The 18449-nt window shown below is 38.1% G+C and overlaps 1 long non-coding RNA gene across 4 annotated transcripts in view; it reads right to left on the minus strand.

Moving 5' to 3' along the window:
* Positions 1 to 346: 346 nt before the first annotated feature.
* The window catches only part of LOC125400579 (uncharacterized), a 28535-nt gene continuing 10432 nt past the window's right edge, over positions 347 to 18449 (minus strand). For 2 of the 4 annotated variants that reach the window (XR_015735949.1, XR_015735948.1), the window contains 10 exons: positions 18263 to 18335; positions 15001 to 15062; positions 13092 to 13128; positions 11204 to 11265; positions 9751 to 9816; positions 9136 to 9168; positions 8204 to 8346; positions 1654 to 1830; positions 1227 to 1468; positions 347 to 618 (listed from right to left, as the gene is read on the minus strand). This is a non-coding gene — a long non-coding RNA (uncharacterized LOC125400579). The remainder of the gene's footprint in view (positions 619 to 1226; positions 1469 to 1653; positions 1831 to 8203; positions 8347 to 9135; positions 9169 to 9750; positions 9817 to 11203; positions 11266 to 13091; positions 13129 to 15000; positions 15063 to 18262; positions 18336 to 18449) is intronic. The other 2 variants (XR_015735951.1, XR_015735950.1) reach the window with 2 other exon arrangements.

The raw sequence follows: 18449 nt of genomic DNA on the forward strand, positions 1-18449 counted from the left end.
TAAGACATAAGGCTGCTGCCCTACTGTGTACTCAAACTGATTGTTTAGCCCACTTTTAAGAGAACATTATCTTAATCTCTTATAAGATTCCACAAATGATTTCTAAAAAGTATCCCACTCCTTCCCCCGTGTGATTCTTACAGTAAAATTCAATAAAAGAGAGGACTACAAAGGGGACTGATACACATTCACACACAGGGACAGATGTAGAGACAGACAGACACAGACTCAGACACGAAAACAGACAGACAGACAGACCTCTTCAGAAAGGAGCAGATTCAAACTCATGCAACAGACAGAGAAGGGAAGACAGGGAACATGTAGAAAATTCATTCCTGGAAATGACTCCCAGTGGAAGTGCTTTTATTTCTCCTTAATGCCACTCTTTAAACACGTCACCAAAAGGTCATATCATCAGTTTGTACAATACCAAGAAACAGTTTAAAATATTTTCATAAGACATTTTAATGGAAACTATTATAAACTTACATACAGCATTCTACATAGTCTGTGTCAACTTTCAAAGAAATATTTAACATTAAAATTTCTATATTTTGAAAAATATTCCCGACATTGTCACTTCATGTGAGTAGCTCCTCATAGGTCCTTCAGAAGCAACTAAACAGAAAAGCAAGAATTATCAGTTGCATCAAAAACATCATTGTTGGCATCATTAGGATGAGCAGTAACAGAGGCATCACCTGTAGAATCTTATGTAGTGTCATGTCACAATGAATATCTTTGTATTTGAGAAGGGGTGAGAATGTGGAGTCTTAGTTCTTATTACATTGGTTTTATTCTCAGATGTTGCTTCTTTAGGGGGTGATGGTTTATAAAATAATGCTCTCCATGTAAGTCACAGTGTATGGACACAGAAAAATAAAAATTAATACTTAACAGTTACACTTCTCTGCTTAACCATTTAGAAAACATAAGTTTCACATTAGGAGTGGAAATTATTCCCTCATTCCAGCAATGGAAACAACTGTGAACCTACCAACTTTACTTGATCAGTTTGGTTGGACTAAACTGATTTTGTTACTTTTATGTGATGTATTTCCAATATGATTGGAAAAGATGAGCATGTTTTTTAGTTTTAGATAATGCCTAAAGGGTACTATACACAGCACAAAATTGATTTAACATACATATTAGAGCCAAGAAGAATTGGATTTCTAGTACAAAAATCTTCATCTATTTTAAACCACTGCTACTGTCTAACTTACCTTCTTAAGCTCATGGTAATTTTAACTGCACAGCACTTGCCAAATTAGGTAAAATACACATGCCATCACCAATGCCAAGAATTTCAGAAATCATATTGAAGATTTTAGCAGTAAAATTGGCATGGTTGCTGCCCAAAGTGGAAGAGACTTGGAGTGAGCATTCATTGTACTACAGGTGTAGTCGGCTGGGTTTGCAGCAGGAACACGTACACTAGCCTTCTGAGGAAGGTCCAAAGCGTGACCTGGGACACAAACAAGAGCAGATTCCTAATCAGTAGTGAATCTAACACACTTATGATCTCTTCTAAGCAAGTTTCAAAAACAGGGTGAGCATTGTTCAAAGGGTTCATGGTGTCACCATTGTGGTTATCGGGAGCAGACTCAGGGTCAGCTTGTGCTCTCCCCCTTGCATGTCCACTGTAAGTACCTAAAGAACGTGTGTAATCCAGAGTGGTGTTGTGAATTGTAATTTTCTCAGATGCCTGAAGAGTGTCACTTCTGTCACTTGCACGTGAGGATGATGTCAAGTCAGTGTGGGAAGGAGACAGGGGCACAATGCCATGCTTGTCAGGTGCATGAAGGTGTCTGCCTTCTTTTCTTCAACCTTTAAGAAAGTTTTGAGATGTTAGTTTTCATTAAAATTTTTCCTGATTTTTATTCATTTTAGAACTTATCTGTTAATTTTAGGGTCTTGAGTTATAGTCCCCAAATGTTAGTTTGTTCAGGGTAATTTTATCACCCTAACCACTGATATCCTGTAACTTCTGCTTCCTTTCTGTTTGAGTCAAAGCCCTGAGTTTGAGAATCTTAAAAGGGGACCTGCTCAGCTCTATGCCTTCTTTTCTACTGCTCTTTGCTACCTGACATTGTCATCCTCTCTATAATGGGAAGATGTGAAAAGAAAAGGATACAATGTGTCCTCTCCTGTCTTTATCACTGGGAGTTTATATTCCAGCCAAATTAGTTGAATGTGACAATCAGGGGCTTTGGGAACACAAAGAACCTCTCTCTTCTGCACCACACTAATGCTTTCCCATGGCTTTCACGATTGCCGTTAGGTTCCTGGGAACAGGAACAATGAGGGTGACTTTTGAAATGTGTGAATAAAGTGTGCCACTACCCACATCAGAGGGAAACTGTGGAACTAAGTAAGGATTCTGGAAGGTGCCTTCCAAATTCTTACTCCCTAGTCGTGACTGTTCTTATACATGACTGATGGATATAATGGTCTGTTCCAGCATCTCTGTGGTGGCTTAAATGAGAACAGACTCATGGGCTCATGTATTTGAATGCTTGGTCTCCAGGTAGTGGAACTACTTGGGGAGGGTTAGGATGTGTGGCCTTGTTGGAGGAGTTGTGTGTCTTGAGGTTTCAGAAGACTGGTGCCATTTCCAGTGAGCTCTCGGTTTCTTGTATGAGTTAAATGTAGCTCTCAGCTGGGGCTACAGCACCATGCCTGCCTGAACCACAGTGGTAATGAAATTGTATGTGTCCCATTGGAACCATAGGCACCACTCCAAACAAACCCTTCCTCCTTGAAGTTGCCTAGGGCATGGTGTTTTATCACAGCAATAGAAAATAATATAACCATCATCCAATCACAGTCTGAATGACATGGACGAAGCCTGAAGGCCTCATTTGATGTGCTGAAGGGGTGTTTGTAGTGGATTATGCCAAAAGAGTTGAGACCATTCCATCATGTCTGCTTAGATAGGATACATAGAACACCAACTGATTTAATAGATACATTTAGAAAGTATCAGTTTTGAGAATGCATTTGATACTGTTTGTTAGGAGGGGTGCCTCATCAACTCTTATTCCAATTACAAACAATGACTTTAGGTTGTTGTCATTCATGACATCTCAGGGAGACTCCTAATGTAGCAGTCTAGGTTTACCTTTCTGTACCAGGTTTGAGGAGACTTTGTGCTATGTATGCAAAAAACCCAAACATTCCAAAGCTTACCCAACATCATCAAACAAGGCAACACAGAGATGATTAAACAAAATAGCTTAAGAAACATTGTTTGTCAAAGGAAAAAGATGAGGAAGTAGACATCCTACATGTATGTCCAAACTGCTCAAGTGCATCATGTGAAAATGTTCAGTTGATTGGTTTCCTTGAGAAAGACGAACTTGAACACATCAGAGCGTGAGATATTTGTGAGGGTTAGACACATTTTCACATATTGTATGTTTCGCTAATTGCTTCATTTACTAAGTATGCTTAGTTGTAAAAAGGAAATGAAAGAGCCATATGGTACAAGTATAATTTTCCAGGAGACATGCCACATGGAAAATAGAAAAACTGAAGATAAGTGAGAAGACCCTGAAGATATTTTCTTGGACTTAAGTTACACAACAGGAGTATCAATTAATATAAAGACACCATTTATTTTTCAGGATATATAATTTCGTATCATTCTAAAAATTACTGGTGTGGGACAATTGTCCACATTCTGTCAATTATGTTTTAAATAAACGCTGATTGGCCAGTAGCCAGGCAGGAAGTATAGGCAGGACAACTAGACAGGAAGTAGAGGTGGGTCAATGAGAATAGGAGACTTCTTGGAAGAGGGAAGCTCCCTTGCAGTCCTGTCCAGACACAGAAGCAAGATGTGACTATGCCACTGAAAAAGGTGGCTAACACAGATAAGAATAATGGGCTAATATAAGTTATAAGAGTTAATAAGAAGCCTGAGCTAAGGGGCCAACCAGTTTATGATTAATCAAGACCTCTGTGTGATTTCTTTGGGACTTAACAACTGCAGGAATCGGGCAGGACAGAAACCTCAAACAGCACATTATTATTGGGGTGTGAGCTTATGTGTTCACATTTCTATGTTTGTTTATGCTATATTAGTGTGTGTGTGTATGTGTGCCTGTGTGTGTGTGTGAGGATAACCTTCAGGAGGTGGCTCTCTACTTCCACTGGGTGAGACAGGGTCTCTCACTGTTTCTGCTGCTCTGTGTGTTCCAGTCTGGCTGGTTTATAGGTTTCAGGGCTGTTCTACTCTCAGCCTTCAATCTGGATTTAGGGATGTTGGGATTACGTATGTGAGACACTTGCTGCCTTTTGTGTTCCCTGGGATAGAACTCAGGTCATTAGGATTGCAAGGTAAGTGCTCTGTCCTGCTGGTCTCTCTCTCTCTCTCTCTCTCTCTCTCTCTCTCTCTCTCTCTCTCTCTCTCTGTGTGTGTGTGTGTGTGTGTTCTATCTTTTTAATAAAAAGATGTGTGTGCAGGAGAGAAGAGATAGACAGAGACAGAGATAGAGATAGAGATTGATTTTCAGCAGTTCAGAAGGAAAATGGAGAAAACTCATTGCAATGTGAGCCTTTTCTTTCTCCTAAGCTAACCATCATCTTTGTGCTTTTGGGGCCTGTGTACAGCGTTTCTGGTCACACCTTTTCATGAAGACTTCTACTTAGCATTCTGTTAGCCAGGGGAACTGACATTATCTTGTTGACTGACTTTTCTGTCCTGCTCCATTCCCGCAATTGTTAAGTCCCAAAGAAATCACACAGACATCTGCATTAGTTATAAACTGATTGGTCCAGTATCTCAGGCTTCTTATTAACTCTTACAACTTATATTAGCCCATTATTCTTATCTGCCTTAGCCAATATCTTATTCTTATTCTTATCTTATTCTTATCTTATTCTTATCAATATCTTATTCGGTGGGGCAGTCACATCTTGCTTCTTCTGTGACTGGGACAAGACTGTGGAATAAGTGTCCTCTTCCCAGAATTCTCCTGTTCTCTTTGCCGTGCCTCTACTTCCTGCCTGGCTACTGGTCAATCAGTGCTTATTTAAAATATAATTGACAGAATACAGACCACTGTCCCACACCATTATCTAGCTCAGGTTGGTGATTTATACTCATTACACTGCAATTACCAGATAATGGATTTTGAGAAACTCATGTGTTAATATAGTTTTATGTAAATCTAACATCATAAAAGTGATCTTTAGTTTTATTTCAGTCGCATCTTTGAAGGATAGAAACCACTGCCTTTTGCTTTATTTGTCTCAAGAATTTGCTAATATCTCATTTCTATTAGTGATATTGTGGTCTGTACTCTCATCCTTTGCATATCCAAGATGCTAATCCCTTTATGCCAAGGGGAACACTCCATGGTCACCACATTTATCACATTATCATTTACTTTCTGTATCAGCCTAAAAATTCTACTTTAGTCTAGAAATTATATCTGAGTTAATCATGTTAATTTATATGCTAATGAATTTTCACTGAAATCTTGGAAGATGTCTGGCGAGTGAATATTTGCTTATTAAAATCTCTTGAGATCTATCTTCCTCCTAGAATCTCCCTTGACCAATTACTCAATTTGATCGTATATAATCACTAATAATAATTTAGAAACCAAATTAGATTAGACTTAAAAGAAAAAACATTTGAGTTTGGTTCTGACAATATTAAAAGTACAGTTACCAATGGTTTCATTAGATGTAATAATTATGTCGAATCTGCCATGTTTCTCCTAATGTTGAACTTAGATGCTTCAAGGTATTTAGTTAGATATTAACCATTTGCAATGGAGATTGACAATTGGTGTACATTGGGTGTAAAAGAACTGATGATTCTCTGGATTTTCTCAGTGTCTGATGTTATGTCCCTCTTCTCATTTCTGATTTTGTTCATTTGGATATTCTTTCTCTTTCTTTTGGATACCATGGATAAGAGTTTGCCAATATTGCTGATATTCTCAAAAAAAATACAACTCCTTGTCTCATTGACTCTTTGTATTGTTTTCTTTATTTCTATTTTATTGATTTCAGTCCTCAATTTGATTATTTCCTGCCATTTACTCCTCCTGGGTGAGTTTGCATTTTTTGTTCTAGAGCTTTCAAGCGTGCTGTTCAGACGCTAGTGTGAGATTTCTCCAGGTTCTTTATGTAGGCATTTAGTGCTATGAACTTTCCTGTTAGCACTGCTTTCAAAGTATCCCAAAAGATTGGGTATTTTGTGCCTTCATTTTCATTGAATTCTAGGAAGTCTTTATTTCTGATGAGAATTTTTTAGTTTCCATGGGTTTGTGGGTTTTCTGCAACTAGTGTTGCTCAAGTCTAACTTTAACCCATAGGTGATCTGATAAGGCACGGAATTATCTCAATTTTTTATCTGTTGAGATTTGCTTTATACTGAATATGTGGTTGATTTTAGAGAACCCCACAGAAACAGCAGACCCAAGGTCCTAAGAGCTCACTGGATCTTGACTCACAACTGGGAAACCTGTGTAGGACCAAACTAGGCCCTCTGAATGTGGATGACAGTTGAATGGCTTGGGCAGCTTTGCGGGGCCTCTGACAGTGGGACCAGGATTTATTTATCCCTAGTGTGTGAACTGGCTGTTTGGAGTCCATTCCCTATGGAAGGATACTTTGCTCAGCTTGCATACAGGGAAGACAGACTTGGTCCTACCTCAAGGGAGATGACAGACTTTGTTGACTCACCATGGGAGTCCTCATCCTCTCTGAGGAATGGGTGAGAAGAGGGAAACGGATAAGGTAGGGAGAGCAGGAGGAAAGGAGGGAGAAGGAACTGGGATTAGTATGTAAAATAAAAAAAAGTTGGTCTTAAAAAAATAAAAGAAAAAAGAAGTAAAATAAATAAATAAAAACACAAAAGAAGGCTAATACTTTTTATAGTTGCTGTGATAAAACACCTAGCAGAGATTATTTAAGGAAGGAAAGAAGGCTCATGGCTACAGAGAACTCCTGCTTGCCTTCCCTGCTGTAATGGACAGACTTTCCCTGCAGCACTTACAGTAGGGAAAGCAATTGGGGAGGCTTTGTCTGTGGCCGTGGTCTATTGCTTCTCACATGCTGATAGACAGGGAAGCAGACAACTCAGAACTGGTTCCAGAAGTAGTGATGACCAGTAAGACCCACCACAGACATCCTTCTGCTCGCTAGACCATATCACAAAGGCTAAATAATCTTCTAAATGGTAACAAAATATTCAGAACATGATCTCCCTTCTCTCTCTGTCTCCCTCTTTCTCTTGCTTAGAGTGGTGTGTGTGTGTGTGTGTGTGTGTGTGTGTGTGTGTGTGTGTGTGTGTGTTAATGCCAAAAAAAATCAGTTAAAGTGTAAATCAGAGGTCCAGTGTGGTGGCTGATTGGATAAAGGCACTCGCCAGCATCAGTGACAACTTGGATTTGATCCCTGAGACTGAAACGGTGAGAGGAGAGAACAGACTCCCATAAATTATCCTGTGACCTCCAGACTTCTACTATGGCACATGTGTTCCGTCCTTCCCTCCATCCATCAAATGAATAGAGACCAGGGTGTCCTTGAACTGACAGAGAACAACCAGCCTCTTCTTCAGGAATGCAGGGATTAGAGGTGTGCACCAGCATGCCCAACCTCCTATTTCTATTTTTCCTGCCTCTGTGTTCTCTGGATTTCAATGTGTCAAACTGACAGACTGATGAGGCCTAGGGGCTAGGAAGTTAGCATACTTTCTGAGAGTTTCCACTGATGATATACTCTAATTATTTGTGTATCAAACATATTCATTCTGGGTCAGGAAAGATGGCTCAGTAGTTTCTAACACTTGTTGCTCTTACAGAGATCTGGGCTTGATTCCAGTACCCACACATAGGTCATCTAAGGACTTCTGAAAATACAGATATCAACATTAAAATTCATAACATGAACAAAATTAGAGTTTTGAAGTAGCAGCAAAAATTGTTTTATGGTTAGGGTCACCACAACATGAGGAACTATATTAAATGGTCACAGCATAAGGAAGACTGAGAACTACTGCCTTAGAAGGTGCCTAGCTAGCATGGGTATACCCAGGAGTGAGGGTATGAAGGAGGTGAAGATATGTTCAAGGCTGGCTTCCTCTTCCCTGATGCTATTTGCAACTATGCAGACATAGAAACACAAAGCCATCACTCTCCTTACAAGCAAATATGTTACTTTTCAAATTAGTGGGAATTACCATCAAGCATGATTTTTTCCAGAGTATTCAGGCATTGCCTCTCCCAGAGAACTTAGGTTCATCACCGATTTCCTAAGAACTGCTTGGTCCTTCTTCTTCACTGAGGAGATATAGTTAGAATATAAAAATTGTTCCCGTATGTTCTGCAATGAAAAGACAGAGGATTAACTTTCCTAGTTTGATTATGAAATGAACTCTTTTGTTTTGGGGGTGAACAATTTCAAAACTACTTTATTACTTACCAGGCACAGGGTATTGAAACATGAAAAGTAGAAACTATTACTTAAAAATGAAATATATTCTAATAAGCTTATCTATTTACAAATTACTATGATATCATCAAGAAGTAAAAAGTACTTTTGCTATGTGGATTGAGAAAATCATGAACTGAGAAATTTAGCCTTTCTCTGTGACTGAGACTAAACTGAACTCGCTATATTTTAAAATTTTTAAATCTTATATATGAGATGATTATTAATTTTATAGGCCCCCTTTCAACAGTATTTCTCTTCTGTGGTTGGAAGGCAAAATCCATATTATTTGCCATTTATAAATAAACACTCACTTAATTACTAGTGTCCTCCATTTCATAGTATCTGTGGAACTGCTTTATAGAAACCCATTTGACCACTGAGTAACATTCAAAAGTCATTAATATTCAACTTCTGATTCACACAACCCTTACTCTAGGGCTCCAGGTTACAAACAGTTTCCTGAACCCCCAGCAGCTCACGATGATGAAGTCAATTTATTATAAATAGATAAATGTCTAATTACTAACCTAAAATATTGTAATGTTTGAATGTGAAACAACGAATCAGAGTGTATGTTATTGTCAAATACAGAACAAATATCCAGAAATCAAAGGGTTACTATATGGTAATTGAATCTTAACATCTACAACTGATGGCTAATTGGGGAAAAATACTTACTGTGTAACTGGAGAAAGAGTTTTCAATATCCTCCTAGTGGAACCAAATAGAAAACATGGTGTAATCTCTTCACAATGAAAACTTATTTGAACAGATTACAAATAGCTAAATTTCCACAATTACTTGCTAGCGTAAATGAAGAAGCAAAGAGGCAGACAGAGGGGATGCTCTTATATGTGATTCTGAAATAGTAATATCCAAAAGAAGAGAAAACCTTCCTGCAATTATGCTGAAGGAAAAGGCACCTGGGTGATGCCTGGACCACTGAAATAACTGGACCCTTAAAAATGTATTCAGGTGTACTACCACAGTCATTTTTAAAATAAGTCTAAGGTTTATTTATTTCTGCAAGCCATCCTTGGTCAAGCATCAGGCCCCTTCTATGATGTAAAATCCACACTCAATCTCCCACTCCCTGTGTTTCCAGCTCATTCTCTTATTTGGCCACTGCTACCTGCAAGGACTTACTGCTCACAGGAACTTATGAACAGGAGGGTTCACAAACACTAAACACCTTTCTCTAACCAAATTTCCATATAAAACTGTGATAGGTAGACTACTGCTGCACTGTAACAAAATCCATAAGAAAATGAATCTCACAAAGGAGAATGTTACCTTAATAGCGGAGGTACTGCCCTTGTCCTCTGTTATAGATGCAGGAACATCAGGGTGTTAGGAGAGCTGTTAGAATGAAAACATGCAGTGATGGGTGAGTTTGGTCCTTAGAGAAACTCTGTTGAAAGATTTGTTACCTGTACACTAAATAGTAAAATGCTGGAAATTTTACCTGGTATGCCACTGCCACGTGGTGATATATAGATTAATAGAATGCATTAAATCAAGATGTCAGAGTTAACCAATAAGTGGCTAGAGCTAACGGACCAATCAGTTTTTTAATTAATACAATTTCTGTGTGGTTCTTTTGGGGCTAGGCTAGCCAAGCTTCCGGGATGAACAAGCACCCTCCTTGCAACAGAAATAATGTAAAGAACAGTCACCCACATTACAACAATACTGACTCTTTCACCTCATCTCTTATGGGAAGAGGGTCTCTCAGATCCTCTACACTCCATGTACTCCTATTCACTTGATGCTGTGCTCTCCATAGGCAAGGTAGGTGAGAAAGACACTGTGGTGACAGCTGCTGAAAGCCCCAACTCTGTAGTGTTCCTCCCACTCTTAGAATCTTATCCAGACTCAGTGGATCAGTCAGTGCCGTCCACTGCAGAATGATGCTCTTTTCTCAGTCTTCCTCCTACTGTGGAAAATTGTTCTGGAAAGTATGTCTATTCACATGTAAACCAAGTATCGCCATATCCTACACAAACTAATAGAACCAAAGGAAAAAGTTGCAGGCAGCCTAGCCAGTAGGGTGAATGCTAGCCTAGAATGCTTATAATGGCAGTGATCAATCCCCAGCAGTGCCTACAGGACTCAACATCAATTCATTTTTTTAATACTTGAGCAAGCCTATTATTTATTATGTGAAGAATTTTGTCAAGATATATGCAGATTAAATGGCATAATTAAAGATAATCATAAAACCATAGGTGATTTGCCTAATATGTCTAAATTGAGAAATTTTAGAAAGGAAGAAATACACAAAAACTTAGCTACATTTAGTCCTCAAAAATCTTAAATTGAGTACTATATTTTGGGGTTTATTTTAACATGACCACCTTATTAATATTGATGTATGTAATAATGTATAACATAAATACAATATATTTATTATTAAAAAATTCCATTTTCTAATAAGCAAACTTGCTGTCATATAACTATAGAGGACACATACTGTGGACTAGTTAGAGGTCTTTTTATTTATACAAAGATACTGTGTGTATCAACCCTCACATTAAATAAACATGTTTCAGATGATATAGTTTGAGAATGAAAATTTCTCAAAAAACCATTTCTTAAATAAATTTGAAGTCGAAAAACATTAAGAGACAAATGAATACAGAATGGAATTACACTTATATCTTATTTCCTTTGTACCTTTTTTGAAAGAACCAAGCTGTTATTGAAATTAGGGAAGTAGCAGCAAAGTATTCAGGATCACTCTTACCTCCACTGATCTGAAAGGAATCCTTCAGTATGGATTTCAGCTCTCCTGGTGGTCGTACTCCACTGTGGCATATTTTAAAAAGTAATATTTTAATATTCATGTAAAAACATTTAAAATGCTTTTTATTATTTGTTGTTTGATTTCCTAACATACATTAGAGATTTAACTGGTCTTTCAATGAGTTGATTAGTTTTGGTTACTCTTTCCATAAAAGTTTTTCTCACGTGAAAGAAAGAATATAGTCCACAAAAATTAGCCCATACAAATCATAGAAAGACACACACACACACACAGACACACACACACACACACACACATACACACACACGCATGCAAACACATACACATATACACAGACACACACATATACACAAACACACACAGACACACAGACACACACACACACATGCAAACACTGACATACACACAGACACACACACACACACACACGTATGCATGCACGCGTGCATGCACGCACACACACACACACACAAAGAAAGACACTGGCTCCTCCCCAGCACTTTTTTAACTGTAGTAACTGATGGTCACTCTTGTACTCAATGTAATTAGCACCCTGATTCCACTTGTCATGTTATTCTCTGCTCCTAGATCAATACAGAACCCCTCTCTGCATGTTACTTTGTGAGTTCTCACTGAATGTGATGTTATCTCCCTCAATATTTGTTTATGAACCATAGAATAGATTCCAGATTCTGCTAGCACTCTTACAAATTACTGTGGCCTGGGATATGCTCAAGCTGTCCCTTAGTAGTCCATTCATGAGTGAATCTTGAAACCACAATGGGCCTGTTTCTATGCCAAATGAGCATTGCTATTAACTTAACAAGATAAAAACTTAACAAGCAACAATAAAACTCAGTGGATATTTTCAAGTTTTTAGCTGGAGACTGTTTAGAATTTCAAGTAGAAAGTACCATGGTTTTTGCAAGGTGTGTCTTTGAACAGTTGTAGTTACTGCAAATTATGAAACTGTCATTAGCTTTGATGATTTTTGGATCTTTTAACTCGGAGCAAATAAGCAAGTTACTAATGTGTATCCAATGTTTTATTGATACATGGCTCCACAAAAGATAACACAATTGCCCTCTATTATAGAAATAATCAATCAAGATGCGCACAGACATAGCTTGACATACAACCTTTAGTTGTCTGCCAAATCAGTGACTAAGATAAAATATCATTGACAGGAAGGGGCCTTAAACTCTATGTTCATGTCCACCCGATGGGGAAGACAAAGCCCCCTTTTATAGACAAAAAGAATAATCATGCTACAGTTTGGCTCTCTATGTTCAGACAATCATTGAGATTCAGAGACTTCATTGCTGCAGAAAACAGCTCACATGAATGGACAAGTGATGGATGGAGCACTGTGGTAGGAGGGAGGCATGAGGTCTTCCACCATCTATGAAAGGATGCTACATTGGACAAAAGATCCTCTGCATGTAGAGATGGTATCAAAGGAGGAAAGTAATTTGTTGGCTTCTTGTAACACTGTGTGATAACTCAGATTGACCCCAAATTCTGTCAGCTCTCAGAAGGTAAATGGGATGAAGTTCTAGTTCACAAGCTGATTTCAGAAAGGTTTTGAAAAGGCAAGGAGTGTCAGATGGACGTAGTGTGTGTGGTTAAAAGCAGCAGGCTCATTTTTCAGAACAGAATTGTTCCTGGGGAAATGATGGTTGAGTATAAACCTCATGTCCATTATCTACAAACAATTTTTCAGTCTAAAAATACATTGATAATACTTTGGGGACTCTAACAGAAAGTAAAAATTGATTGTTTAAAATGATATCTATCTGAGAACACAAGCAGTACTTAGTTTGTTATCTTTGAATTTCCTTAGTATTAATGTATTCTTAAACCTTACCTGCAAGAAGGAATTGGGTCAGTACTGTAACATACTTCTAAAAAAATCAAAAGGCATTTTATTACAATGCTAGAGAAATATAACTTAAAATGTGTAGACACATAGTATCAATTTTTGAGACCTATCTAGACTAATACTAATACTCTTTTGTTGGCAGTTTCTTAATGTAGGATTTATCCATTTTCTGTATATTTTAAATCAAAGAAGACTTAAATTTATCAAGGATAATAGCTAAAACTAAACCCCCACCCATACCAGATGTGATGACCCTAAATGACCTCTCTCAGACAGATGGAGAGCAGCATCCTTGCCAGTAGAAGCATCAATTGACTGTGTCACAAAATAGCTTCTGTGGTTCTTGTTTGACTTTGAGCTAAAACAGTTTCTAGATTTATCGTGGTGGTCACACCTTTAATCCTAGCACGTGGGAACAGATGCAAATGGCTCTATGGGAGCTCAAGGTCAGCCAGGTGTACAGAGGAGTTAAAGGGCAGGACCAAATCTACACACAGTAAAACCCTGTCTCCATAAAGCAAAATAAACATTAACAAAAAAAAGGAATTGAAACTTTCATTCATTTTATTTGTCTTTTTTAAAGTCAGGGAAACTTAGTGCCTTCCTAGCATTCCCCAGGACTCAGGAAGGACATTTGAGCCACCAACTAGTTGGCTGGGATTGCGGCTCAGTGGTGAAGCCTCTGCTTACCATGCAGGAGCCATCAGTCGGTTCTCACCACCACAAATGCCAAGAACAGCAAACCTCATAATAAAGTGACACAAAGCTGTCTCCATTACAGTGATATCGACTCTCTTCATCTTACCTCTTGAGGGAAGAAGATTTTGGATTCACTACCTAGTGAGGTTGCCACTGGAAAGTTAGGTATAAAAGGCACTGTGATGACAGTTACTGAATTTAAACACTCTGTGGTGTTGCTGCCACTGCCACAGTCTCTCCTGACTCAATGGAGAAGCAGCTAATTCTTTGAAATACAGAATGATGTCGTTTTTTAAACTCTTTTTGTTCCAATTTTTCTTGTTGAATCCTGCTTTGCAGCATGGAAATGATGTACCCCCTTACCCTGTTCTATTAACAAAAACTAAAGGGAAAAGTACTAAAGGTAGAGATAACGGGTAGGGTGCATGCCTAGAATGCTCCCAAAGCATTGCGTTCAACCTGTAGCACTTCAGAAAACCAAAAAACAAGAATGAAGAGAAAAAGAGAAGAAAGGGAGGAATGAAGAAAGGAAAGAAGGAAGGATTAGAGGAAGGAAGAAAGGTAGGAAGGAAGAGAAAGGAAAAACATCTCAAGATTGATAAGACTTCCTAAAATCAATACATTCATTATGGAACAAAACAAAACTTTCACCCTAAAATGGGAGATTTCTAAAGAAAATTGTTATACAGTATGACAAATCTGTCCAAATGAGAAATTTCAGACATTTAAGAGGTCAGATGGTTTTATTACATCATAAGGTAAGAAATTAACTAATGAATGTGATTGATTTTTGAAGTTTGTGACATAATTACATTTTAGTGGCACTGAGATGTGTAACCTTATGCAGTACAAAATACAAGGTATTTGTTATAAATACTCAAGGGCAATTTGTATTTCCAACAATCCTCTTTGCTGCAAAGTGACTATGGAGGACACTTGTGGTGTAAAGATGTTTTCTTTTTTATTCAAAGGCAGTGCAGATACCAGCATTAAAATGAAATAAGCTATGTTTTGTCAATATATTTTCACAGTTGAAAGTGCTTAGAAATAATTTCTTAATTAATTCTGGCTTTCCAGAATATTTGAAAACAACAGAACTGCATTCATACTTGATTTCCTTAACTCCTTTTTGGGGATCTAAAATCCTTTCCTTATTTTCTTCAGGGAAGGTAGGAGCAGATGGAGCAATTCTTACCTTTGTTGAAGCTGGCGCGCCTTTCCTTTGTCTGTTCTGGCTCTTTCGCAGCTGCTCCGTCACTGTGGCATATGTTCAAAAGTGATCATCATTTAATTATTCACATAAAAACACTTAGCATGTTTTCTACCTTCTTTACTTTTAATTCCCTAATTATCTTACATTAGATATTTATCTTTGCAAATACTTTTTTTTTGAAACAGGATCTCATTACGCAGTCCAGTTGACTTTAAACCCGCTATACGCATCATGTTGGTCTTGAAATCAAAGAGCTCTCTCTGCCTCCTGCCTCCCAAGTCCTGGGATTAAAGGCATGGGCAACAAGGCCCAGCCTAATAACTCTAAATTCATTCTTCAACAACTGATGATGATTAATGACTTCTGTAGTTTCCACCTTTCCTCATTGAGAAAAAGAAAAAATAATTTACTTCATAATCAAACTACACACACACACACAGACACACACACACACACACACACACGAATGATCGTAGTGTGTTTCCCATATGATTTGCTCCAGTAACCGTGTATTTATATGCTCCTGGAGTCAGTGCTCCTGTTCCGTCCATCTGCCCACGTCCCTATGGCCCCACAGTCCTATCTCTGTCATGTACTTTGGAGGCCTTTCTTTAAGTGCTATGCGCTCAGTGGTCAGTATATGAAGAAGTTTTTTTTTTGCCTCTAAGCATCCCTTTGCCTTCATTTCAGAAGCCATGACATCTGTGGGACCTTCAAATAGTTTTAACAGTTTATTCATGTATGAATATTGAAACCACAGCCTGGGTGTTTCTCTGTTCAGTAAGCCTTTCTATGTGATCCTGAGTCTTTATAACGCACAACCAGGTTCAAAACTCAAGGAAAGCAATGTGCCTTTGTCAGCTTTATTCTTCCCTGGTCACAGCTAAGACTGCTGGACTTCAGGGCCTATAGCAGTACACTCCGGACCAGCACTTTTATTTTCCTAGTTTATGCTTTGGCTGTCATCACGGTCTTGGAACTTGTCATAGGGACTTTTACCTGTGATGTGAACCTTGTCCAAAACACCACCACAGCTGTAGTGATCTCCAACAAATTATAGGAAAACCTTCAACCTTAGTCACTGTGTTCAATGTCTTTTTAGCATATAAAGATCCCCAGTCTTATTAGATCAAGGATCTAAACTTATTTTTTAATCTTCATATTTGATAAGTATTTCTGTACACATGTGTGTATGCATTTGTGTCTGTTGGTCCCAGTGCATGTTTTTAGGTCAGAGGACATCCTTGACGGTCAGTCCTTGCCTCCTAACTTAGTTTTGAGGCGGAGTTTCTTGTCATTAACAGCTGTAAAGGCCAGACTAACTAAAGTCTAACATTCTAGACAGTTCCCTGTCTCCATCTCCCATGTCCCTCTAGGTGCCCTGAGATTAAAGATGCACACTAGCACACGAGGCCCTTTCTGTGTTCTGAGGAGTTAAACTCTGAATTCTTGGGCTTGTGTAATAAGTACTTTATTCCTGAGACATGTTCCTAGTCATGATTTCCTAAGACTGTGCTATACCGTGTCAAAGTCACAAGCATACTTTCTCTGTATGCTTCAAAAGTGTCAGCTTTACAAATTTCTGTTTATCTTATATTAAAGGAGGAATAAATGACATTAACTGGTTCTCATTAAAGGGAAACACAGGCCCTCTAACTAAATTACAAGTCTAATTGAATGTGCTCTTCACAAAAAGACTTAGTTCCATAATTAACAGCAATATGTTCATAAAACTTCTTTCATTTAGGCACAAATTTTTCTTTTAAAAATTGTGTGTTGTAGGGCCAGATAAATGGCCCAGAATTTGAAAACCTGGAACTCAGGAAAAAGTCAGACACTGTGTAATGTATCTACAATCCCAGAACTTTTATAGTACATGGGAGGTGGAGATAGTAAAATCCCAAAGAGGTTTCCCAGCCTGCTCGCCTGGAGTAAGTGGCCTAGTGCCAAATAAAAGTAGAAAATTTTCCTCAAATAAGATGGAAGGCAAAGCCATCACATAGGGTTGTGCTGTGTCTTGGATGGGAATATCATGGGGTGCATGTCCTCTGACACAAAAGCAAGCATGTGAAGGTGAGGGATGCTAGACCATGTTTAGAATATATGGTATGTACAAAGTGTATTTTCAATAAAAAATACACACGCAGGCTTTACTTTTTAATCCATCTGACTTTAAATTTACATGAATGGACAAAAAGAAAGGAATCATTTGCTTTTGAAAGCTGAACTCATCTTGAATACCAAGTGCCCTATGTAGAGCTGCTCTTGTTGTGAAGAAACTCCATGACCCAAATCAACTTGGGGACAAAGGATTCATTTGGCTTATGTGTCCACATCATAGTCCATTATTAATGGACATCAGTACAGGAAACCAAAGAGGGAAGGAACCTGGAAGCATGGGCTGATACAGAGGCCACTGAAGGAAGCTGCTTCCTGGCTTGATCACTCTATTTTCTTACAGAACTCAGGACCAGAAGCCCTGGAAGGCACCACCCACTACGTACTGGGTCCCCATGCATCAATCACTAATTAAGAAAATGCCTTACAACTAGATCTTATGGAGGAGGCATTTTCTCAATGGAGTCTTAGTTCTTTGTACTCATCATGAACAACTGTCCCTAACCAGATTAACTGCTTCAGGACTTTGGGTGCACAGATTCACATCTGACCAACACAGTGTCAAGACATTTCAGACAGAACAAGAAAAAATATAATCTGGTAACATCATTTCATTGTCATGATGGACACCCTAATGTATCTGATTGTTCAGAAATCACTTAAAGCAGAGTGAGTGATCAAAGAGACAATATGTTTTTTTAAAAACTGCTTATGTTTAACATAACATATTGAAAAAATAGATAAGAAACAGAACAAAAATAGTAAAATTATAAATTTCATTGTTGAAAATAAAGCTGACACTTTTCAAAGTAAACAATATTAATGTGAAGTTGACTTAACTTGTAGAAAATTGCCAATCAATCAGATTAGAAATGACAAACTGTTGTTTTTAAAAGGGAAGCTGAGCCTGGTGAAACTGTTCTTTTGTTTATCTTAGAACAGTCTCTTTTTCAGCTCACACTCCCTGTATGCTAGGCTTTCTCAATATGAGCTTCTGAATTGAAGCCATATTCCCTCTACCATTTTAATATTCATTACTTAAGCAATGTCACCCTCAAGAACAGCACTAAGATTGTAAAAAAGAGACAGCACTTATTTAGCTTAAGCTCTGAATGTTCATACTCACCATTCTGTATTAAAAACTCTTCCATCTCATGTTTGTTTTCATATAAGGCTAGTTTATATGGTGTCAACTCATACTGTAAAGAAAAAAATTTCATTTTACAAATTGAAATGCTTCATTTTACATGAGCTCTTATTTATTTATTAAAAATTTCCACCTCCTCCCCACCCCACTTTTCCCTTCCCTTACC

The sequence above is a fragment of the Myodes glareolus genome, chromosome 22 (assembly GCF_982192425.1).
Source record: "Myodes glareolus chromosome 22, mMyoGla1.1, whole genome shotgun sequence".
NCBI lineage: Eukaryota > Metazoa > Chordata > Mammalia > Rodentia > Cricetidae > Myodes > Myodes glareolus.